Source organism: Rousettus aegyptiacus, unplaced genomic scaffold (assembly GCF_014176215.1).
Source record: "Rousettus aegyptiacus isolate mRouAeg1 unplaced genomic scaffold, mRouAeg1.p scaffold_m13_p_1, whole genome shotgun sequence".
Classification (NCBI taxonomy): Eukaryota; Metazoa; Chordata; class Mammalia; order Chiroptera; family Pteropodidae; genus Rousettus; species Rousettus aegyptiacus.
The window spans coordinates 6,053,570-6,079,034 of NW_023416284.1; the positions used below are offsets into that span (position 1 = coordinate 6,053,570).

A 25,465-nucleotide genomic window follows, 5' to 3' on the forward strand; every position below is an offset into this window, starting at 1 on the left:
AAGGGAAAGATGGCGGAGAGGAGGCTGCCATAGGCCGGGGGGTAGGGGGAAGGCCAAGAGGGGAGGGAAGGAGGAAGAAGCTGCCAGGACCATCATACCAGGACCTGAAGAGAGGCCTCATCCATCTGCGGTCCCCTCTGACTGGAGCCACCAACTCTCCAGGACTTGGCTTCAGAGAGTCTCACGCCGGTTCCCTGGCTCCATATGTATGAGCTCAGCTGATTATGCAGCCCAGGCTCCTTGTCCCTGCGCCCCTACCTGCTCCCAACCCTCTCAGGCCATGGAGGCTCAGGGCAGCTGTCTGCCGCCCATCTACCCCCACAACGCTGTCTCCTGTCCCCTTCCCCCATCTTCACACACACCCTCTCCCTGGCCCAGCCCTTTCACAGGGGCTGAGGCCATGTCAGCCCGGCAGCTTGAGGAGGGGGGCAGCACAGACAACAAGGGGCAGTGTCATGGAAACGGGCACTTTCCCCGAGAAATATTCTGTTTGGCCTCCTTCCTGCATTGAGGAGCTGTCAGGAGCCTGAGTGAGAGCCACACCACCCCGGGACCAGGCGTGACAAAACCTATTTTCTGCCTCAAATTTGATTGATTAAAAAACTTTTTAGGAAAACCATGTTAAAAGAGTGAAAAAGGAGAGAGGGAGGGAGGGAACGAGAGAGAGAGAGAGAGAGCGCGAGAAATGGAGGGGAAAAGAAAGACAGAGAGACTAGAAATGCTGCCGGGGGAGGGGAGCCGGGGAGCAAGGCCACAGGCAGGGGCTGCGCAGTTGCCCTGGCAATGACGCCGGGGTGTGTGTCAGTGGGACAGCCTCGGCACAACCAGGCAAAACACAAAGGTCAAAGGGGGCCCAACACTTTTACACAGTGGTTTGCAGGACAATGTGGGGGCCAAGGGCCCCGCACAATCCAGCAGGTGCGGGATCTAGATGAGGCAGCGGCCAGTGTGGGTTGCCCGTCCTAGTCTAGGGATAAAGGAGCTGGCACCCCAAGACAGGCAGGTGGCAGGTGGGGGTGGCTGCCCAGCACCAGGCCTCCGGATTGGCTCTGGAAGTTTCCAAACACAGCCCTGGCTGGGATTTGGCTGGAGTCCTGAAAAATCTGTACAGGGTCGGGGGGGGGGGGGGAGGGGCTCCAGTAGTTTGGGGGCAGGAATGGGGCTTTCCCACCTTGTTCTCTCAAGCTCTGGCTGGCTCAGGCAACATTTTTTAATGAATAAATAAATAAGCTGGGAGGGACCCAGGTGACCCCCGTCTTGCAGGGGAGAAGGCTTTGTTGGTTGGACACCAGCCCAGGCTGCTAGCAATCCTCCTTCCCCATCTCAGACCTCCCGGCCCAGGCCCTGAGCTCCTTTGCTAGGTGCTGCCCTGCGTGGTCCCCGTGCCTGGCCTGCCTTTTCTCTTTTCCCATCTCAGACACTGAGACGGGCCTGGCCTGATCTAGACAGCGATGGGAGCCCCCGCCCCTCCGCACCTGAGACCCAAGGCGGGAAGAAACTCCCTCCATGTCCTAAAAGGCTGACGTGCCTCACATCTTCCTGGCGGGACCCATCGTCTCCCCGGAAGAGGAGTCCAGGTCGGTGGCCAAGTTTGTCTTCCCTCTATCTAAGGGCCTCGAAGGCCAAGGCGAGGAGTGCTTCTGGCCCAGGAGTGAGGAAGGTGTCTCCCAGGTGCTGGCAGGGGTGCTCGGCAGCATCCGGTCGCCCTTTGCCAGCTGAGCGCTCGATGTGGATGGGGCAGAGCCTCCTTGGACAGACAGGTGCATTCTGCAGGCAGGTGCGCAGAAAGACAACACTTGGCCCAGCCCCTCTGCCAGGCGAATCAACCCCGGATCTCTCCCTGTCCCTGCTCCACAGCGACCACCAGGTATTGATCGAGCACGTGTTGTGAGCGTGACACTGTGCGAGGCACGAGGACGATAAAGCAGACGGCACCCAGAGAAAAGGCCGAGTCGGCGAGACGGGGCTGACGCCTGCCTCGGCCACGCAGCGTCACGTGACCTAGCGGGATGGGCTGTTCAGCCTCTCTCAGCCTCAGCTTCTTCAGATGAAAAGTGGTGGTCTAAGAGTCCCCACCTCAAAGCTAGTTCATCTGGTGCGCATTTCTTGAGCACCGACTGTATGCTGGATACCGTCTTAGACCTGGAGGGCAGTGCTAAACCAAAGACGGCCCTCAGGGAACTTCCATCCTTGCGGCTGTCGTGAGCATCCACCGACACGACGCACAGCCCTATGGTCTGGCACAGAGGAGGCGCGCGATAAATACCGCCCGTCATGAGCTTCGATGGTCCCTGCCTTTAAGAAGTCAGGCGGGGAGCCAGCAATTCCACCCCTAGGTATATACCCAAGAGAATGAGAAACAGGGACTCGAATAAAAACGTGTACATGAATGTTCACGGCAGCTCTACACGCAACAGCCAGAAGGTGAACACAACCTAAGTGTCCACCAAGAGATGACCAGATAAACAACGTGTGGCCTATCCGTTCAGTGGAATAGTATTCGGCCGTAAAAAGGAATGCAATTCTCATACACACTACCCCATGGGTGGACCTTATAAACATTATGCTCAGCAAGAGAAGCCAGACGCACAGGACTACACAGTGCATGGTTCCATTTATATGAAATATCCAGAAGAAGCAAATCTGTAGAGACAGAAAGGAAATGAACGGTTCGGTTGCCAGGAGCTGGGGGGAGAGGGGAGAGGGGACTGACTTCTAATGGGTAGAGAGTTTCTGTCTGGGGTGATGCAAAAGTTCTGGAATTAGATATCGGTGGTGGTTGCACAACACTGCGAACGTACTTAACGCCACTAAATTGTACACTTTAAAATAGTTACAGTGTAAGTGGTACGTTATGTGCTTTCACCGCAATAAAGTAAAACGATGGAGGAGGAGAAGCGGCGGCAGGCAGGGGAGAGGAGCGAGGTACTCCGAGGCGGCCGCTTGGCAGAGGTGTTAGACGAGCCGCGCAAGGGCGGAAGGTGAGCCGTCGCAACCTCACACGCAACCTCTTTTCCTCCCGTCCTCGAGGACCACGTGAACTGCTGCCTGAGGTATTCGCAGGCCTCTGCAAGATGAGCTCTGTGGCTCTACGACACGGGGTGGCTGGGGCGACTCCAGCGATGGGCTGCCCCTTAGCACACGTCGCTCGAGTGAGTGCCTGTGAAGTCCCTATCCCAGAGCCACCGTTCCCTCGCACATCCGCGGCGCGTCTGCTCTCACGTGCGGGTCCCAACACGCACGCCCCTGCCCATCCATCTCTCTGTCAGGCTCCCAGGTAACTTTTGCTGTGGCAACAAGCCACCCTCCAGATGGAGGAGGAAGCTCTGAGCCAATGGCATCCCCACCCGCGAGGGCTCCAGGGCTCCCCGAGGTCGGGGCGTTCCACCTTGTAGGGAGAGCCTAGGATAACCAGAGCCGGGCCCTCGGGGTGCCCCCCAAGCCCTCACCCCGCCGTCCTGCCTGCTCCTGAATGCTGTGCACACATAAACCCCTGCCTTGGCCCGGGAACTGTCAGGAGATCAACAAACAAAAGCTGCTTCTTGACAGGGAGTCATTTATATTTTAGCTTCGTTCCATTATCCTAACGAATCCTTCATCAGCAGATGCAATATTAACAGCAGAAAATCAGCTCATTACATCCGGGGGGATTTCATCAAGACGGCAATCATGTATGCAGCTCCCCAAGCTTTCAAGAGGCCAGTGTGGCTGTTATTTATTTATTTTGTTACTTATTTATTTAATTTTTGGGGTTCTTTCCACATAATTGCACCGCATCTCAGATCTTTAATAAATAATTTGTAGGTCCTGAACTGCAGACAGCTTTGCTCGCTGCCATGAAAAGCCTGCATTAGCCAAAATATTTACCAATATTTAAAAGTCATTAGAATCGGGAGGGAAGTGGGGAGGGGATGCTCCATTCTAGAACCAGCCTGCCGCGGGGCTCCGGCGCTGGGCCCTCGCTGCAGTCCTCCGACTCCGTCTCTTGGTCTGACGAGAGCCGACTGGGCTGGAAACTCCCGGTGGCAGGCCCACGTCGCCCCTCTGGGGTCACTTAGTTTGAGCAGGGGATTACTGGGAGCTCTCAGAGAAGGGCGACGCCATCCTTAAGGATTGCTGTGGGCGTCTCATGGCTGCCAGGGGGAACTGGCTGTCAGAAAGGACCCACTTAGTGCAGTGGCAAGAACCTGGCACGTGCCCGAGCTGGAGCATTCTTTTGGGGTGGCATTCCCCGGGCCCACCCAATGCTGGGGCGCTCAGCAGAGGAAGCCTCCATGGTCCTCCAGCAGGCCCCGGCTCTGCCGCAGCTGAGTGTAAAGAAAACTCCGACCTTCTTGTGCCTCTTGGCTTCGCAAGGTTATGCCTCCAGGGTCAAAGGAGAGAGAGCTCGGCCGGTCCAGACAGTAGGCCTGTCCCATTTTACAGACGCGAAAACCGAGGTTCGACCAACTTAAGTTCTCTTCCCACGGCCACACAGCTAAGAAAAGGCCCAGAACCAGGATTTAGACTCATGGCTCTGCTGTGCCTCCATCCTTCTGCTAAGCTGAGCCTTCCAGTGATGCAGCCCGGCCTTCCAGAGGCTCCTGGGTCTGACCCGTAGGCCGAAGTGGCCACTGGGGCCAAAAGGCACCTCCCGCCACCACCACTGGGCTGGCCATGCTTTCACAGGTTTTACCCAGCGGGGTCTGGATTTCTGCCCAGCCAGGAATGTGCTCCCAGGATGTCAATTCTAATCTCCCCAGCGCTCTGACAGAATTAAGCTCCAGTTTGTCCGACAACATCCCAAAGTTTCAGAAATCCAGGGCAGACTCTCTAATCAGGCTGCAGGACAAAGGTCTGGCCTGACCCTGTCACTTCCATTTACTCTTCCTGTCTGTCTCCCGGCCTCGGCCTTTCTGCAGCTTCCTCCACCCTCTGCCCTTCCCTGGCCAGCGCAACCCCCACCCGCTCCTCCAAGCTCCCCTGTTTCTCCGCCCAGCATTTCCCCCCTCTAAGCAGCTGGGCTAATCCTGTTGCTCCGCTATCTGAAGCAGAGGAATTCCTATGAGACTGGCCTATGGCTAGTGCCAGGCCTGCTGGCCTCACCTTGGCCGGGACTCCCTCCGGTTCACCTGCTTCCAGCGAGGTCACAGGCTCGGTCCCTGCTCAGCCCCAGGGAAGGGGTGCTCAGCACAGAATTGTTCTCAAACTCCTCTTCTCCTTGCCTTCAGTCAGTCTAACTCTGGGCTCCCCATAACTACCCCTGAAGTGTCCTTTGGCCTTGCCCAGCCTCCTTCCTGTTTAAGGGGTCAGCTCGTGAGCCCTGGAAAGCCTTGGCCCTTTGGTTGTGCCTGGGGACACCCATGTGAGTAGAGACCTCCCTCTTTAACCAATCCTTCAAGGGACCAAGAGGAACGTGGAGTGGGGACAGCAGTAGCAGCCCTGAACCTGGGATGGGCAGGGCCCATGGTGAGGACCCCAAGCCCTTGGCTCTGCTGGACTGTGGCCATTAGAAAGAAGTGAGGAGCCCAGAAGCTGGACAGCTGGGCCAGGAGCAGTGCCCCATACAGCCAGAGGACAGTCCCCGAGGATGCTGGAGAAGCAGAGGTGCCTCTTTCTCCATTATCCCCCAGCACCCAACTCTCTCCCCTTCTACACGGCTCTCCGTAGACCCAGAGCACGGATATCCACCTCTGTCTCCAGGGGCAGTCAGATGCACGGTCTGGCTGCAAGAGGCGAAACCTTTACGGCGCATACAAACAGGTGTGGGTGGCTGGCGACCACGGCTCGAATCTGGTTGGCTCACATCAAAAGATTCATGGGGAGCAGAACCTGACAAAGAGGGGGATATGGCTGGTTAAGAGAATACCGAGTGCTGCTATGTGTGAGCCTGGGCCTGACCAGAAAGCCGGATCAGGGGGATGGGGCTCCCACAGAAAGCCGGGGCAGGAAGGCACATGCGGGGTGCAGAGATGGCTCGCGGAGGACAGAAACAGAAATGGAAATATCGTTCTGCCCTTTTGCTGACGTTCCAGAAGGCACAAGAAATCTAGAGTGGCCAGGATAGGGGGGGATCCCCAAGAGCTGCCCAACTGGCAGAGAGCCCAAAAGTCCTGGAATGCCACCGGTAGGCAGGGCCATGACCACGCTCCCTTGGCTTCTCCATGTGACCTGGGCGGAGACCTGACCCTAGGCATGAGTCGTTTCCTACATGGGCCCCAGCCCTCCCCTCTGCAGCTTCCTCACGTTGCAGGGAGTGGGGACCCCCTCTCTCAGCGCCGAAATGATGAGCAACTCCGCACTCCCTGACAGTGTCCCCTGCCTTCTGCCAAACACCTCCCCCGGCCCAAGCCTGGCCCTGCCTTTGGCGACACGGCACCCCGAAGGTTCCCCTAGAGACTTGGGTGGGCTGGGCTGGTGGAGGGACCGGAGCAGGAGATAAAAGCAGCCAAGGAGAACGACGTGTCTCTTTAACCAGCCCTTTCTCTGGAAGAATGAAAATATTTATAGTATTTTTTACCCAATAACAGAAAATTCTACAAAGCCCTCCTGGAGAATGAAGAATGAATGCCTACCTGCCTGTTGGTACTCTGGAGAAAGTGCCTACAGTTTCCAACGCACCCGCCCCCACTCTCCCCCCAAACTCCACGGTCCCCCCAAACTTCCAGCTTTGCTTCTCTGCCCTTCCGTCTACCTCACCTTTCCTCCCTTGCTGCGCTGGGTGTTGGTGAGATGTTGGGTTTTTTCTTTTTTGCAATTTATCAGCAGATTGTGTGGAGCTGAGTGGTGTGAGCCTCACCCTGCTAAATAAAGCTTTGGTATTTCTGATAAAGCCATCAAATTCCTTATCACACTGACACAAAGTGCATTTAAAGAGACAGACACCCTGTCCCTCCCTCCCTACCAGCCCCGGCTCCCTCCGCTCAGTTCAGATTTCCAGCTACTCAGGCTCTTCTGTATCAGACACCAAATACGGCTCCCGAGGATGTGGAGGGGGCGAGGGGGAAGTCAGGGACAGGGGACAGGCTGGCTGCCTTCTCCAACTCCCACCCACCCGTGCTGCTGGCACCCTGGCCAGGGACGCAGGCCCACAGGGAGTAGCATGTACTTCCTGCCCCAACTCTGGAACCAGAAGGGAGCTATCAATAGACACGTCCTGCAACAGGGGATGTCCTCATAAACAGAACAATCCTGTGTTAGGACAACAGCTGGCAGCTGGAGGAAGAGTCCCCAGTAGGCTGCTGGGCCTGCAAGGCCGTTCAGTCGCCGTGAACACGCCCGGTTGCCTGGGCCACAGCAGCCCCAAAACCGGGTGCAAGGCTGACGCCAAGACGGGCCGCTGAGGTCCACTCAACATGGAGCCGACTGGCATTCACGTCGGGATTGACCACAGGCTCAGCAAAGCCCTGGCTCCCCACGCAGCCCTGCGAGGTGGACAGAGCTATCACACCATTTGACAGATGAGAAAATCGACGTTGGCCAGAGGCCACAGAGCCAGCGGCAGGCCCAGCTGGGGCTCCAGCCCAGGCTGGCCAACAGCTTTGCTGAGTGAAAGACACTCTTTCCCTAATTGAATTGCAGAGTTTACCCCTTGGCTGAGCTCCTGTCCACCTCCCTACTTACGATCCCACGAGGACAGGCCTCCCTGCGTCCCAGCGCCCTCTCCCACCTCCCCGGCCCTTCGGCAGCCCAGGCCCTGCGCCCACACACAGCCTGTTGGTTGAAAAATCAAATTTATTATTTTTAATTATTTTGATTTATCAAAGCGGCAGCTACAATCATATTAAACCAACTTGGCTTCTTGGCATTTAACAGATACGGTTGCCGCAGGACTCCCCCAGACTCCATAAAACACCCAGGCTGTCCGCCTGCTCCCCAAGGAGAGCACCCGAGGCCCCTTCTCCGAGAACCCCAAGTCTGAGGGCCACTAGGCCTCCCACCTGCCCTGCCACAAGCACACGGAGCAGAAGTCACTGAGGACCAGAGGGTGGGACTCGAACAAGCTGGGGCAGAGCTGCGAGGTGCTTTAGAAAACAACCAGGAGACCCTCCCAGATCCTGAGCCGCTGGGGAGTGGAGTACACCCAAGCACCCCTCCTCAGCCGGCATTTGAGGGGGCCTATACTATCCCAGGGCTGCAACTGGGTACTCAACATAGGTGAGCCACGTGACTCCTCAGACCCCTGCCCACAGGAGGAGTCATCGACCCCTTTTTGCAAGGGAAGAAAGTGAGGCTCAGAGAAGGGAGGTGACCTGCCCAAGGTGCACGGCTCATAAAAACTGCCAGGCCAGAATCTAAACCGATTCAGAGAGAATGCAAAGCTCGTGTTCTTTGACCTCGGGCTGGTACCTCACCACCTTAGAGCCAGGAACAGTGCTCCTGCCCAAGCTCAGTGGCTGGTAGAAGAATGTGAGAGGAGAAAGGACCCTGAGGTTCAAGGCAATGGCCCAAGGGTGCACACACTAGGCATTCAGAATCTGGGTGCTTGGGAGGCAGCACTGTGGGGAACGAAACCAACAGGTCCCCAGGGGTGCCCAGGCCCACCTCAAGACATGAGAGGCTGGCCCACCTGAAGGTCACAGGGTGTGTGGGGGGGGGGGGAGGGGTGCTCAGGTGGGCAGATTCAATTCATGGCTCAACCAGGAGTTGGGCCACCCCATTGGGTATGGCCCAGTCCCCAGGAGTCCAGGGGGTTGTGGCACAGCAAGGCCAGAGACAGCGGGGTACAGAGGACCCAGGCACTTCTAAATTCTAAGCAAAACTGCACACAAAGAACACGGGTGATTCGGGGAGGCCTGGAACGGGCACCTCCAGGGTTCAAGGGCCCGCCGCCCATGAAGGCCGCTCCCCACCCAGAGTGGGAGCACACCTTGTGAATGCGGGCAGGGCTTCCTGGGGCGAGAGGACGCTGTCATGCAGGGAGACTGAGTCTCAGCACAAGCCCTCTGACTTCTCACACAAAAATCACAATTGCCTTCCATCAGACCAGGTGCCAGGCTCCCGCTGGTCCCCACCGCACCACCCAGAGGTCCCCCAGCCTGGCGTGAAGAGCTCAGCTCTGGCCGCAAGTCCTGAACTCTGCTGGGCACTGAGGGGCATGCTGTCTGGCCTTTCTGTGGCTGAGTTTCCTCATCTATTGAATGTGTACCAAGATAGTGCCTATCTCAGAGGGCTGCGGTAAGGATTCGGGCAGGCCATGAGTGCAAAGCTCTTAGCAACGTGTCTACACATTTCCTACGTGCAAAAAGTGGTGGCGGTCATCGTCGTCATCATCATCACCTAAGCACCTCTCGAACCAGGATGTGGCACGAGGATGCAACGTGATCCCTACCCGGATCATGTTGGGGCTCGTGACGGCAGAGAGGCTGGGGAGCAAGTGGGGTGTTGCCGACCACCCTCTCTGCTGTGTTCCCCCCAGAGCCTGGGGGGAGCTCAGGAATGTCTAGAGGAGGCAGTCCCTGGTGCCTGCCCAGCAAACTGGCTAAAGCAGCCAAAAAGAACCTAAAGTTTAAGGCAGGAGGGGGAAACCAGGATGACTTGTGACAGTCACATTTGCCTATCAAAAAGTGTACATTCACTCAGCTTTCCACAGGGATTCATGACCTAATATGGGCCCGGCAGCTTTCTGGGTTATTTCGAGTGTGTGTGATAATGACTCCAGGCTTTGTTTCTGCTGCCCCCAGAAAATTTTCCATCTGGGGAGAGGGAGGATGGTTGGCAAAGAAGGAGAAGAGCATGGGGGAGCCCAAGGTCAGAAAGTATGGCGTTAAGTGGGCACAGGTAGGTAAGCCAAGGGGCAGGGAAGGGCAGGAGGCTGGAGGAGTGGGCTGACTCAGGGGCCGAGGTGAGAGAGGAAGGACAGAGCTGGGTAAAGCAAGCCAGAGTTCCCAGAACCACTCCCCTTGCCCACTGCCCACTTCCCCGGGAAATATGCCCAGCAGGACAGCAATCAGGGCTGCAGGTTGCTTCCTCACTCACAGCTCCAGTAGGGATCCCTTTGGCACAGAGGCCAATCTGGGCGTCTGGGTGTTGGGCAACCGCTCAATGCCTGGGGGCCCCTGGGCTCCTGGACTTATTTATGTATTAATGAGCTCCTGCCGAAGCTTGGCCCATCAACTCCAGACTTCACAGGGTTAACTCCAGATGGAGGGGCTGGCTGGCTTTGCCTTCACTCTACCTCAATTTCTACTGCTCCTATCACCTACCTCCCCCACCCCCTGATCTTAGGGAAAAAAAACCCATCAAAATAACTATTTTATGTCTCCAAATATGCAGATCATTTTCTTTAATGAAAGATGCTTGACGTCTCCGATCCAATTAATATGCAAATGCAGGAGAGGATTTATTTGTGACATTCTGTCTGGGTGAGAGAAAACAAAAAAGGCCTGTTAACCAAAACACTAATTGCTGTGACTGATTGTCACATATCATCATTTTCATAGGATCTCCTCCATTCCCAGCTCTCAGGGAGCTCAAAACCAGGACTCATTCACACAGGCATCAAGGAGAAACAGGGCAACTGGCTACCTGCCGGCCCCTCCCCACCAGACCCGCGTCAAGGCCAATGCGGGTGGAGGTTCCCACTGGTTCCGATCCCATGGCGTCGGCCGCCAGCCTCCTACGGAGCTTTGCCAGGTAATCAATCGCCTTCCCTACACCACGCTCCTCCACTTAAGACACTGACCCACAGACTGGAAGAGGGCGGCTCAGCCCCCCTGGATCTGATGGGCTGGGGGCGGCCGCGGCCCGCACACCTTCCCGCCTTACTCCGGCAAGACTGCTTTTTCGTCGGCCTGCTCCTACCTACTAGGAAGCAGACGCCAGCCCCGTGCTCAGAGGGAGGAGAGGGAGCCTGTTCGGGTCCTGTGCTTCGTCTCCCTCCACCGTCTCTTCTCATCTCTCACTTTTCCCACAAGGTCCTCACAGCACTTGGTGAGAGAAGCCACCTGGGGAAACCGAGGCATGGCATGGCATCCTCTCCTTAAGATGACACAGGCGGCCTGTGAAATTGTTTGAAGACTACCAGCACCCACTGCGGCAGCGCAGACACCTGCTCGTTAACCACCCCGCCTTCCTCGACCTCCCTGTGACCAGACTGAAGTGGACGGGTCAGCTGTCACAGCCTCGTCTCCCCTGAGCGGCTCAGACCCCTCAGTGGGACCACAGGCTTCCTTTAGGGAGGGCAGGGAGGGGAGTGAGGGCTCACGGGCATCCTTAGTCCCAAAGGCCAGGGGCACTCAAAGACACACGTTTTGCTCAAGACACCAGGTAAAGGATAAGAGGGTTCTGGGTGCCACACAGTTCCCAGTTTAAGGCCAAGATTTTGCTAAAGCTGTTTTCTTTTCCACACAAGGGCCAGCCGGCAAGGGGAGACTAGAGGGCACAGACTTGGGGCCCCAGAAGCTTGGAAGCTGATCGCTTACCGTTCAAGTGCAAAGGTTCGGGGTGCTCGAAAAACACCCCTTCTACCTTCCTGGTTCTTCTCTAGAACTCCCTGTGTTTCTAAGAACATTGAAAACTAGGGGTTGGGGAGCCAGTGTGAGCGATTCCAAGGGGCCAGGAGGGTCTTGGAGCCCCTCCGTGGGTGCAGGGCCCAGCTGAGGGTGGCGAGGGGCTCTGCATTACAGGAAAAGGTGAAGGTGAGCCCCAGACATGGAGGGTCAGTGAGGCGACAGCCCGCTAGCGGGCACCTCTGCGCATCGGCCCGGGCCCCGCGGCTGCCCCCGGCGGGTACGGTGGCGGCAGAGAAGCAGATGCATCCCGGTTGACGCCCCGTCTCCTGCCCTGGCCGGCTGCCCCACTCCGGCAACTCCGCCATGGGCCTCCTGGAAGAGCTGGCGCCAGGGCAGCATGGGGCAGACACTCTCCCCCCAAAGGGCCTGCCCCCGCACCCCAAGAACAGGCTCAACGAGATGCCGTGCGGGGGAGCTTGGAAGCCTTCCGGGAAGAGCGCGGCGCTGGCACCGGTCCCGCCGGGAATGAGGTGAGCCGGGTCTGCCACTCTGTCTGCCGCTCACCTGACTCGCGCCCACGGTGGCTGAGCACCAATGGGGTGTGCGTGGGCGCAGACGGGAGGCACGAATCATGGCGCCAGGAGCCAGAGGGGGAGGGCGGGCGGCTGGGGAGCGGCAGCAGGTTGGCTGGTCAGCTGAACAGCGCTCCTGGCTGTGCAGCCGCGGTGTGAAGGCCCCGCCCGCCAGCGTGGGATAAGATGGAGGGTCCGCACTCAACACCGCGCCTGCCTTTCCCAGCCTGGAAGCGCCCACTTTCCTATGGCCCCGCCGGCCGCCACTAGCTGAGTACCAGGGGACACGTCTTGCTCCTACTTGGCTTTTACCCACACTTCTGGCGCTCCCAGGCACACCCTATGGGACACCGGGGTTTAGGGAACATCTATGTTGTGCCATGATTTCAAGCCCCTTTAAAACCAACCCGTCTGTGTATTAAAACCTCCCATAAAACAAAGGAGTAAGTGGCTATGGCTCTGAGCAGTCTATTAAAGCCAGATGCCTGCCCCCCACCCACTGCCCCGTCCTCACCCGGGTGCCCCGCCAGACATGGCAGCCTGGGGGATGGAAGGTGTGAGGAGCAAGGTCAGGTCGGGCCGGACCAGCCCTTGGCACTGGGCGGAGAGACCCTGTGCTCTTCAGAAGCCCCTGTTGGGACTCAGAGGGAAGGCCTGGACCCATGGGCACCAAATTGGAAGCTCCCTCACTCAGTCGTGGGCCCATCTCCCACTTTCTTTTCCCCACGGTATATGTCTTCCGGGTCCAGATGTCCAGACGACTTGTCCAGCTGTTGATTTCCCTCTAATTCCCTCCTGCAACCTGGCTGCTCTCACGGTCAGCTTACTCTGGCCAGCTCAGTTGGCCACTCCCATTCGGCACTGCCTCTGCTTCATGAACCCCAGGCCTAAATCCCGCCTTCCCCCGAACCTCGGGGTTCTTCCCAAGTCCAAACCACATCAGCATGGGTCAGCCCCAGCTCCTGCCTGAGTCTCCCAGATCACTCAGGGTTTCGGTGGGGACAAGACTAGAGCCCATTTTCCAAATCCGGACCTCAGAGTTCTTACACCACGGTCCTTTCAAAGAGGTGGAAGAGTCTCCCCATCTTTGTCAAAAGGGGCGTCAGGTTAACACCACTCCAGCTTTAAAAATACCCCAGCATACAATCCACAAGGTTGGAGGAAAGGCCACGTGGCCAGAGCTGGACTATAAATAACCAGCAAACCCTTTCCCAGAGCCGTGGCCCCTACCCCAGCACCAAGAACCTTTCCGAGGAAATCAAAGTGAACACAACTGTTACCAAGTCACTACTAAAATATTTACCAGCCTGGCGAAGTGCCGAAGGTGCTTGGCACTGAGTGTTTGCTTATTTACAAGGCTGTTTTAAAGAGTAGAAAGCAAAATCAGGTAACCTGAGCTAGGAAACCCAGGGGCCAGGTGGTACCTCCCAGCTGCCAGCTGTCCCAGGCACACCCGGAGCTGGAACAGCACTGGTGGAGATTCCCCCCAAAATGCGCTGGAAAAGCGAGCAGACTTCTCTGGAGCCCCAGGATACCCCAAGCAGCAGGTGGGGGCCCGGGCAGCGGGGCAGAAAGAGTATTCTAAGTTGGAGGTAATTCTTCCCCGGCCCAAACTCCTGGGCCTGGCACATGCCCCCACGTTGTCCCAGGACTCCTGCTTCCCTACTCAGAGGGGTAGCAGGGGGCACTGTGTCCTATATGGGGGGGGGGCGCTGGTCAAGAGAGGGGAAGCACAGAGGAAGGCAGGCAGTGGGGCCCCCAGTGAATGACATAAGGGGGACATACGGGGACCTGAGGGAGAGAACACACTGAAGTTTCTTCTTCTTCCTCTTTCTTTGAAGTTCCCTTGTGGTTTGAATTTAATTTTGATTTTCTCAACTTTAGCAGATTGAAGTTGAAATAACCTACAAATTACTTAATGTGTTGTAAATCTGGGGGAATTCAGGAGTAATGGGGACCACATGTTGGCCGGGAGGAAGCCCACAGAGGGCTGAGGGAAGGCGGCCCCTGCAGACACGCAGGTGGCTGGGCCAGGCCGGGGCGCTGGATGCCTGTGCTCCCAGGGAGGGAGGGGGGCCTGAGCTCCCCTGTGGCGGGGCTAAGATTCCCGAGCTGGCCAGGGAGCCCTGGATGGACACAGAGAGAACGTGTTAAGACCACGGACTGACCAAGTCACCGCCTGGGGCAGCCTGGTGACTGCGGACAGGGGGCAGCCAAGTGGGCCCGGTGCCAGGCGCCTGCCAGGCCCCTTGGCTGCGCCAACACCACTATGCTGGCCCGGTCCCCTCTGGCCTCACGCTGCATGTGTGTGGCTGTCAGCTGAGCTCCCGCCTCCCTCCCCCCCCGCCCCCCGCCCTCCCTCTTCAGCAGATTTCTCTCAAGTACTAAGCCATATGGTTCCAGTTAAGCTCCATATTTTTCCTTGTCGATTGAAGAGACACACTTTCCTCTTTGCCAGACAGTTTGCAGATTGCTCTGTTGGCTCAATTTCTTATTGGATTTCTCAAAAAACCTGACATTTTAAATTAATTTACAGCCACAACAAAAAGAGTTCAGAATTTTAATGGTGTTGTAAGTAATTTTTAGGTAATCCACTCCAGATTTTGATATTAACCTTTGAAACCGGAGTTCATTCAGCTACTATGTTACAATACCCAGTCAGATTCCAGGCCTGGGGGAGGCCCCGCTGGGGTGGGAGGCAGAAACAGTTTTCTGGGGAGCCCTTTCTGCCAGGAAACCCCAGAGGGGTGGTGCTTGGGGAATCCTGGACCAGTGAGTGACAGAGTGACAATGGGGCCCTTAAGACATCAGGGCAGGTGTTAGAGAATAAATGTGGGGGGCCTGCTGAACATTCTAGAAGGACCAGCCAGACTCAGCAGGGGGCAGCATGCCCAGGGTCCCTCAGTAGCAAGAGCAGGGCTCGCAGCACATGAGAGGCTCCACCTCACTGCACAAGGAAATAATAATGATAATAGTAATAATAATGATGACAGCTAACGTTTGCCGAGCACTGAGTGCAGTGCATTGAGCGCTTTACATACATTATCTCCCGGACTCTTCGAAGCCACCTATGGGGCAGCGACTCTCACTACCGCTGCTACTGATATCAGTGGTTCATTGACGGCTTCCCACGTCCTCAGGTAACAGAAACCCCAGGAGGGGGTACGCTAGTCACACCCGCGTTTTCCTGGGGGAGGAAATGAGGCCCCAGACACTCGCTCTGAGAGTTTAAGTCAGGTCGCCCCTGTTTGGCCGCTACTGACCAACCCCGGGGCTCTGGTTCCCCACTTTTCTCTGGCTCACCCCACACCTTGTTTCTCCTTTCGCCATCTCAGTCCAGCTGCTGGAGCTCAAGGGAGGCGGCGAGGAGGTGTGGGCCCGCGGGCCGGGCCGGGGCCTGCCGAGGATGCGTCTCTTCCCTGAGCCGCCTCGGACTCGGAGAAGGCCACATGCCAATCCGGACAAAGGAAACTCCCGGCACGGGGAGCGCGGCTTCGCCAGCGTCTTTACTAGGCGCTGGCACCGAGCGGCCCCTGCCTGGGTACGGTGCCAGCTTACTACACCAGCAGATTGTTGGCATTCCTTTCCCGCAGGAGCTTCCCAGGGCACCCAGGAAAGGCGATGCGAAGACGGGGCCCCAGCCAAGCCCATTCCAGTCCCTGCGGGGCCCCCTCCAGCGGGGACCCAGCGCTCTGACGGGAGGCCAGAAAGAGGCTGGACGGCAGCTGCCCCCAATCCAGGGCATCTTCCTTGCCCTTCTCCTCATCCCGAAAATGGTTCAGGGGGTGAGTCAGCCCCTGCCAAACCCACTGAGATGTCATGTAAATAGTATGAGGCCTCGGGCCTGCGTCCCACCGTCAAAGCCAGGCGGGTGGACAGAGCCGACGGCCGGAAGGCCGACCAGAAAGGTTTCACTCACATACTTTGGAAGTGGATGGAGCCCTAGTGCACGTGGGAAGGACGGAGGCGAAGGCAGAACCCCTGGGAGCCTGGGAGCCTGTGACGGGGGGCGGAATGGCAGGCGCGCAGGCAGGGCGAGCGGCGGCTGTGGGAGAGCCGGGCACAGGGAAGAGGGGCCCTCGGCAGCTCTGGCCTGGGCGAGGCCGGCCATGGGGGTGTCATCCCAGCACAGACTGCAAAGCCGTGAGGCCCAGCCCACAGCCCTCAGCACAGGAAGCGGCCCTGGAACCCTGCGTTTTGGCCATCTGTCCGTCCGCCCGTCCGTCCATTCACAACTATCTGCCGTTTGCTATTCTGGTTGCCAGGTTTGTGCAAAGCCTTGGAAGTCCAGAAAAAAAATCCAGCCTCCCAGAAACTCAGACTCAAGAATCTCAGCCCCATTGTCCCCAGGGACTTGGGGATTCGGCATGGCGCAACCGGCGTCCCAGCTGACACGGAGCAGAGACCCACTCTCTGAAAGGTTCTGCCCTCTGGGGTCGCCTCCGTGCTTCCCCTCAGGCCCCGCGATGGAGTCCTAGACTCCGAGAATGAGGAATCCCCTCCCCCCGCACAGCGCTGGGGACCAGGACAGGAACTTCCGTCCTCTCACCACTGCCGTGGACAAAAGGGGTGTGAGCTCTCGATCTCAGGGTGCCTGTGCCCTGAGACGTGAGGGCTGGGCCTGCAAGCTGGCCTCCGCCTCCTGCCCGATCACAGTTCTCAGAAGGGCCAGGCAGCAGCTGCCAGGGCTGCCGCCACCGTGCCCAGGCCACGCCCACGCCCAGACCGCGCAGACCTCCGGAACCTGTGGAGCCCCTGGCCGGCGGCCAGGCAGCATGTATGAGTGTCAGGGGGCAGGGTGGGGGGAGGACGCAGGCATCCCATGCCCCCGGCGCCGTGCCAGCTCGTGGAAGGTTGAACTCGCCCCTGGCGGGATGCCACGTGCCCGGGGAGTGGGCATCTGCTGGCACAGCAGCCTGCGAAGAACGTGGGTCCCACTGCTGCCCATCACTCCGGGCTTCCCCTCACACACAGCAGGGGTAGGTCTGCTCCTGGCCCACGCGCACTGAGTATGGGGGCCTCAAATGTCCCCTTGGCTCCACGCCCACCACACACCGTGGGCCATCTCCACTGGCACCAGGCCGCACACGGAAGGACTCAGACACTCTGCTGGACTCCGGCCAGGCTCCGAATGGCTTTCTCTGCTGGCTTGAGGCCACTGACTGGGCATCTCTGGGTTTGGGCCCACGGTCCCATCCATTCACCGTAAGGACCCATAGGCCTGCCCTCCCTCCCGCTCTGCCCACGGACAACCGCCTTCCATCATTTTACAGACACGGGAAAATGCTGGGAGCCTTCATAAAATGAGGTGCAACGGACAAACTCTACGTAAAAATTAACATGAATGTCCTTTCCCTCTGGCCACTGGGACAATCTCGCCCGACTGATTAAACTTTCATTTGTGTTCCAATGGAGGGAGCAAACCCCAGAAACTTTCCGAATTGTTTCCCTCCCCAGTTATCTACTGGCCTCTCACTCTCTTTCCAAGTCTTTCTTTTCTTGGCTTTTTTTTTATTATTATTATTATTATTATTTTATTTTTTATTTCCCCCTCTTGGTCAGGTTAAAGCGCTCCTGAGGGGTGATTGACGGGGGTTGCCATGGAGACCCCGGCTTGAAAAAAAGCCTCGTTAGTTGCCAACTCTGTGTGTTGTTGTTTTACAACTGTGACCGACCGTCACATGAGAGGGGGGACAGCTGGGGGCCGGGCAGCACAAAGGGGAATGGCTTTTTAATGGAGTGCCTGGCCAGCGCTTGAAGACTCAATAAAGAGTTGCTGGTGAGTCCCCTCGCTGGGCCAGGCCCAGCACACGGGGGCCAGGGGCCCTTTGTCCCTCCGGAGCTGGGATGGGAAAGTTGGGAAAGCCAGCGCTGAGAGGGGAAAACAAGAGGCCTTCCCCCGCCGCACACCCACAGCTATTTTCTCTCACTCTCAGGGTGCCCCGGTGAAGGGGACAAAACCCAGTGTCTCGGACAGGCTGCCATGCTGGGGGAGGTGGCTGGGAGGCAGCCGGCGGGAAGGGGAGGGGGCGGAGAGGGGGCGCGGGCCTGCCTCTGGTTCCCGCCCCACCACGGCCCTCAGCATGAAGGCAGGTGGTGGATAGGAAACTGGGCCACCTCGGGGCAGGGGGCAGTGGCAGCCCAAGCTCAAGACAGGTCTGAGCCTTAATGAGAAGCCCGAGGGCTGCGGGAGGGGTTTCTCGGGGAGAGCAAGACTGCAAGCAAGAACGCCGGCATCCTCAGGCATGGGCTGCAAGGTGGCTCCTGTCCCTCTCCCCAGGCTGCCCCTGAGGACACCCTGCTGTCTCTCCCCAGAGCAGCTCCTGACAGGCCCCGTCCCCAGACAGAGGCCAGGGGAGCCAGGATCAGGCCAAGAACTTAGCCTTTTCTGAGGGCAGAGCAAAACGCTTTTCTTCAGCCTAACCAGATAGAGACATGCAGAGAGAGAGACAGAGAGACATAGAGACAGAGAGACAGAGAGACAGAGACAGAGACAGAGACAGCCAGAGACAGAAACAGAGCGAGAGACCCAGGTGGCTTAGGGTAGCAGTTCTCCAAGTGTGCTCCGCGGGCCTCTGGGGGTTCTCGAGACTGATACCATTCAGATACGACCTCCCTTTCGCTGTGGTGACATTGGCCTTGATGGTGCAAAGGCAGCGGCGGGCAGAGCTGCCGGAGCCTCGCACGAGGCACAGCCCTGCGCCCGCAGTCATGGCGTGCCTCGGTGCCACGCACGCTCAGTTAAAAAAAAAAAAAAAAGCCATAATCACTGAGGGATGTCCTTGATGTGGCTATAAACACTGTTAATTTTTATGAAATCTTGACCCTCGAGTACACGTCTTTTTAATATTCCGAGGGATGAAAACGGAAGCATTCGTGCTGCAGAATGAAGTCCAAGGTTCGTTTCAAAGAAATGGACTTGTGCGCCTGCGCCAAAAGCCAAACCAGCCACTTTTTTTCACGAGAAAACCTGCCATTTTTCACCAGAAAGAGCGACTGACGGATCAATTAGGGTTTTTTTTTTTTCAGATTTGAGTACTTGGCGGACATCTTCTCAAAAGTGAACAAAAATAAGACAGTCACTTCAAGAAGGAAAAAAAAACTGATGCTCTTTGTTGCCAGCGATAAAATCTGAGCTTTCAAAGCGAAAAATCAGACTTTTGGAAAAATATCTGCCACCGTGACTTTTGACAGCGTCCTACAATTTAACTTTTCTGATGAGACTGGTGATGATGCTAATAATGAATGTCATTAAAACACATACGTCACGTGACGAAAGAGGTTAACGCGGGGAAGATCGGCATTCCTCAGTGAACCAGCATTTTCCAGATGACCCAGGTGTGAGGTTACGAAATCACAGATTGGAGAATAATTCATTCGAAGGGCAAGACTGACCGATGGGTGTTAATGTGAGAGCGGACGCGGAGTTTACTGATGTGGTCTCAGCGAACCTTTGGGAAGCTGGAGTTTCCTCATGGACCACCCGATCCACAAGGGCTGAATGCAGAAGCAGATACGAAAGTCCAGCTGTTAAGTCAGACATTAGAGAAACTTGCAAAACTATAAACTGATGCCCCTCGTCTCACTAACATTCTGTTTTGGAAAATACAGCGATTCTCACATGCTCTTAAGGGTATGTGATGGATTTATCAGTTATCTTTAAATGAATTAATAAGTTAAAAAACTTTTTTCTCAGTTTTAATTTTTGATACGGTAAATATCGATAGATATAACCTACATAAGCCAAAGCTCTTTGGGATCCTCAATACTTTTTAAGCGTGCAAAGGGGTTCCGAGACCATCATGTTTGATAACAACTGGATTAGGAACCGAGAAAGAGAGGACAGAAAATTTACGTTGTCAGGTTTTGTGGAGTGGGGCTCGGTAGGGATGATTCTCTGCCCCCACGGCTGGCCTTGGACTTGGTGAGGGCCTGCCTGGCCAGCACCTCGGGCAGGATGGTGCCCTGGGAATGCGAAGGCCAAGGCAGGGTGAGACGGTTCTGGTAAGTATTCAAAGAACGACCCAGGGGCCCTGAGTGAGCAGAGGGAGAGTGAGAGGAGGCAGCCTCTTCTAGCCGTGGCCTGAGCAGGGTCTGGCTCCGGGGTGGGGTGGCAGCCAGGAACACAGGTGCAATAATGGGGCCCTGGGCCCCACCGCCCCATCAGAACATAGAGAGGAGCTGGTGGAGGGGCTGCCTAAGAATTTAGAGTCGAATAGGGATTCTCGCCACCAGTGTGCAATTCGCAGGATGCCCTGGGCCCCTTCCCAGGGACGTGTTAATTATCTTCCCCCACTGGTCCCCGTGGGTAGGGCTGGAAATGAGCAGAGGCTGCTCCAGCTCACTTTGTTCTGCTCTGCCTGGGAAAACCAACGGTCTCGGCACCAAGCTTGGCTCTAGTGCAGAGATGTGGAATTTTCCAGGAAAACTTCAAAATCATCACTGAGAGGGGAAGACATTTGACAACTGATCTGGAAGAGGAGAGAGAAAGGGCAAGCCAGGTTTCCCAGGATGCCTAGAACACAGGGGACCGGGCCCGTCAAAGCTGAACCTACTGTGTTTTCATCTCACACCCTACGTCTCTGGGATGGCACCAAAACTTGACCTGGCGCCCCAGGTCATCCTGTCCTCCTGGGATTTGCAAGTCTGGGATCCTCAGGTCCTGTGGCTTCCGCTGAGAGCGGCGTCATCTAACAGGAGTCTCTTGATATCCAACCAGCCAAACATCTATGTCCAGCGTCTCTAACACCTGAGACCCCAAGCAAAGGTTCAGGGTGCAGCCCCCTCTCGAACACACCTGCTGCCCATCTAACCCACAGACTGCACATTATGTGCTAAGGTCCATCAGGGACGATGGAAGAAAGACCTCTATCCTCACGGGTTTCTGCTTTCAGAGAGTAACTGGGCAACTGAAACTCAGTGGGCCAGGCACTCTGACTGCAAAGCTGTGGGAACACCAGGAGAGAACCCTCACTCAGTGTCAGGCAATCTGGGAAGCCTTCTGGGAGGAAGTGGCATCTGAAGGACTTTCAAAGAAGAGACAGTAAGTAAGTACAGTGTAGGGTCCAGGGACAGACTTGGGTCTGAATCTCACTTCTTAGCATTCTGATTCTGAGCCTTGGTTCCTCCCTCTATAAATCACAGATGAATTAGTACCTGCTTCATAGGGCGGCTGAGGGATTTGGTGAGATAATGCAGGTAAAGAGCATGATGCAGGGATCACCACAGATTAAGCAATAAGTGTTAACTGTTATGTTTATAATGCTGCAAGGCCCTATTCTCACCGCCAACATGTCCACCCTGGTAAGACTCCCAGTCTAGCCCATACCAGGCAGAGCTGCTGGCCCAAAGCAGGAGTACTGATAAACCCCCAGCCCTATCATCCTCCGCTCCTACCCTCCCTGCACACCAAGCCCATATGCGGTGGGAGGAAACAGCCCAGTCCAGCAGACGAAATGCAAAGGTGGTGGCTGCCCACCTCTCCTGGGCCTGTGCAGTGTTGAGCATGACTCAGTGCTGATCTTAAGGAGTGTATCTTAGCATAGAAACTCCAAGTCACCTGCCTGGGAAGAAGCAGGGAAAAAAAAAAAAAAAAAAAAATCCCACGACCATGCCCTCCCCTGTAAAAAAAAAAAAATTCTAGGAAACAAAATACAACGACATCTTTTTATTTTGTTTTTTTCGGTAATTATACTAAAGATGAAAAACTCATAATAAACATCTCCCAGTCCCCACCTGCTAACAGTAATTATAATAGACTCAACAATAAATGGTAAAGCAGGGCAGAGCTGCATCTCAGGGAATTCTCTAGGGCATGTGGATTAGCTCGGAAAGCCTGAATGATTAAAATACACTAATTAAAATTTTGTGTTCCTTGGTAACTCGTCTGCCTGGGCCCCTGGTGTTGGCAAAATGGGAATTAACGTGACAAAAGCAACACAGAGGGTTTTTGTTTTAAATAAAGAAAAAAAGAGAGAGAGAGAGAGGGAGAGAGAGAGAGAGAGAGAGAGAGAGAGGGAGAGAGAGAGCGCGCGCGTGAGAGAGAAGATCTATATAAACAAGTTAGACAGCAGGAGAAAAGAAAGGAGAGGTGGTTTTCTTTTCCTAACTGGAGCACTTCAATGCGTGGGACCAGAAAGTGTAAGGCAGAGGGTCTGGGCCTTGGAGCGAAGTCCCTTTTGCTTGTCCTGCAGTCCTGTTCGGGGCACGGGGAGCGTGTGTGTCCGGGGGTCACTGTTTAAAAATAACTACTGGAGAGAAGAGAGTGGAAGGGAGAGAAGGGGGGGCAGCAGGTGCCCACCCAATCCGACTTTCTAACAGCATTCCTCTAGGGCAGGCCACATACCCCCAACTCCCCAGCCCACGGCCAACGGGACACTGGGGGGACGCAAGGGAGCTTCTACCCCATTGCAGTTGCACAAAAGAAATTGAACACTTTTGAGTTGCCCTTAGCAACCTAATTGCATCAGTACATTGCACACAGGAGCCAAAGTAACTGAATTTTGATGAAAAGACGGCGGTAATTTACGGCATCACAAAATTAGTTGTCATGGCGACGGGTTAATTACATCTCAAATTAACAATGCAAGTGTGGTGAAATTAAATATAAATCATATTTTCTGCATAAATTATAGGGGTTGATTAGACCGGGGCTCTGGGAGAGGGAAAGGTTGAGCCGCCACGGGCCCCAAGCTGCATTCTGAGCTGACGAGAGAGGCGCCTGCAAACGCGGGCACGGATGGGGAGCTCTTACAGGGGACAGGGGACCGGCAGAGTCAGGCGCCAGGGCTGCTGGGGCTGCCTCCCTCTGCTCCTGCTGCCACTCGCAGGCTCAGCCGTCCCCAAAGTTTGCTTCTGTTTAGATCAAACTTTGCCTGGGGGAGGGGTTGGGCGAGCAAGAAGGAGAGATGCTGGCGACTCTTAGAAACAGAATTTCTACCTTCGCCCTTCCCAAATGACTTTCCCAGTTTCTGTGCCCTGAGCCTTCACAGGACCCGCCACAGATGGTGGGCTTAACCTTGCTCTCTTCAGTTAAATGGGGTCAAATGATTTCTGAGTCACAGGCATCTGCCTAGCAGGGGACAGGCCCTGTACCACCAGACAGGCTCGCGGCTCACAGCCAGGGTGTACCAAGTGGGCAGCGTGTGTTGTAGGTGCCCGGGGTATCCAGAGGCAGCAGCTTCTGACCACCGGCGGTGGCAGGCTCACGTGGCTGCAGGATATGCTTTTCCAACCACAGACCTCGAAGACCTGTGTCCATCTTTCTGGGGGCTCTGCCTAGCAATCCACGGCCCAGGTGATGAGAATACGGAAGGAGGAGGGGCCGCTGGGAGGTGGACGGTGCCGTGTCCACATGCCCATGTGCCCACGGCCCGGTCCTGCCCACCTGTCGCTGGTGGGCAGCGCCAGCGGCATTTCTAGGCCACCTGGAACTTCTGAACCACGTTCGGCTCGGTCTCTGGGAACCCCCAGGCCAGGCAGCTTCCCCAGAAGGCCCGGCTGATAGGTCTGCTGGGTGCTTAGAATCATGCCTCTCTCCTCCCGCTTTTGGCCCACTTCTCAGATTCTGCAGAACACAAAGTAGGACTCCGAGCTCATGGATGAAAATGCCATTTGCTACCCGGACAAAGGTATCATGAGGCAATACCCCGGGAGTCCCAAACTTTAGTGAGCAGCGAGATCACCAGAAAAGTTCATTAAACCTGCAGTGTGTTTAGAGCCGCTTCTGAGTTGTTAACCCAACCCTCGCAATGGCCCTCTCTCAAGGCTGCGACAAGTACCGTGCCAGACCCACAAGCTTGTCCTTGAAGAGGACACGGTCTCGTGGGGACGCAGAGAGTCGAGCAAATAGCCACGGCCAATGCGTCCATTCCCTCATGGAGTGACAGGAACACAGGAGCAACGGTGAGGACGATGGAGGGAGGAAGGCAGGGACCGGTATGCACCGAGCCAGCCCGCCCAGCGTAGGAAGCTCTCCCTCAGTGTCCCCGGGCCAGGCCGAGCACCCAGGAGCCTCTGCCACACTTCGCCTAGCCCAGGTGGGAGGAATTTCCTGAAAGGCTTCTGCACAGAGATGGGGCAGAGGAAGGAAGAGAAGGCCCTTGGCGGCCCCCCTGACCGCGGATGTGCATGTGCAGCTCATGCATATTTCAGTGGCCATTTATTTATCCCTGCACCACCCAGCTGCTGGGGCCACAGACCCAAGGTGGATAAATATAGCCACTGGGCGATCAATGAGGCATCCGCTCCCCCTCAACCCCCCTACCCCAGCCACATCCATTAGGCCCCTCTTTCCCACAACCTGCTGGCTGGGCACCTTGTCCCGCTCAATTGGTTTCCGATTTTCATTAGCGGTGGAGGCACAGCTCTGCTCCAAGTCTGGGCGTCCCCCTCACCCTTTTGGGTCCTCCTCCCTCAGGCTGGGCATGGAGCCCGAGGCTGCCATTGGCCGGGAGGGGCCTTTCGGAGAGCCCAGCCCACCAGGGCAGTGAAGCGGGGAGGTGCAGAGCTCACCAGCCAGACCTCACTTCCCTGGCTGGCCCCTGCGCGACACAGAGAGTGGCAGGGCTCCCTAGGACTCTGCCACCCACACCAGGGCCAGCTGGCAAACGCAACCTAGTTGCACAAAGCTGGGGCTCTTGTTTGCTCACCCTGACACTTCTGGGGGCCCTTCCACTTCCCACACCTGGAGGGTGGCTGTAGGGTCAGGGTTCCTTGGGCTGCCACAAGGGTACCTTTGGCTCCTTCAGCCCCTACCATTCTCCTGAGCTAGAAATTACACACAGGCCACCCTGGCCTCCTGCCCTCCAGAGCCAGGCCTGGCTCCAAGCTACCTTCCACAGGGACAAGAGTGGGCTACTCTCTTTGGGGGCCTCAGAGCAGAGTGGAAGGTTCTGGCCATCTTCCAGCCCCTGCTTCTCAAGCCTTGCTGAAAATATCTCAAGCAGGCTGGGGCTCAGCACCTGGGGACCCCGACAGGGATTCGGGCCCCCTCTCATTCATTCAATAGTTACTAAACACCAGGATGTGCCAGATAGTGTCCTGGGGAAACCAGCTGTGAATAAGACAGACCCGAATCCCTGCCTCCGTGGGGCTTAGCCTTGGCGGGGGTGGGGCTGGGAGCAGGCAAATCATTGAGTCAACAACCAATGAGGTCTACAGGACAGTGAAATAAGGAACCCGACAGAGAGTGACAAGAGGGAGAGCTGGGGCTGACATTTGAACCAGAGACCTAGATGATAACAGGGAACACGGCACCGTGGAAGGCTGAGGACAGCAGGGAAGGTCTTGGTCCCAAGGAGCTGACACAGCAGAAGATGACAGAAGGAGCACCCCCACCTTTGGTGCCCGGTGGCCGAAGGCTCAGACAAGTGGCTGGAAGGATGGGTGCCGCTCTGCAGGCTTCCAGAGCATCAATGTGGCCTGGGGAGGGGCAGGAGGAGAGAGCAGAGAGGGGGAAGG

The 25,465-nt window shown here is 56.5% G+C and overlaps 1 protein-coding gene across 3 annotated transcripts in view; it reads right to left on the reverse strand.

Annotated features, from left to right (window-relative positions):
- CASZ1 (castor zinc finger 1) overlaps window positions 1-25,465 on the reverse strand; it is a 146,337-nt gene that overhangs the window by 70,829 nt on the left and 50,043 nt on the right. The window contains exon 1 of one of the 3 annotated variants that reach the window (XM_036228576.1): window positions 6,679-6,698. The exons of the other annotated variants lie outside the window; for them this stretch is intronic. The gene's annotated coding sequence lies outside the window, so the exon portion shown is untranslated. Of the gene's footprint in view, window positions 1-6,678; window positions 6,699-25,465 lie in introns of those variants that run through there. 3 annotated transcript variants of the gene reach the window in all.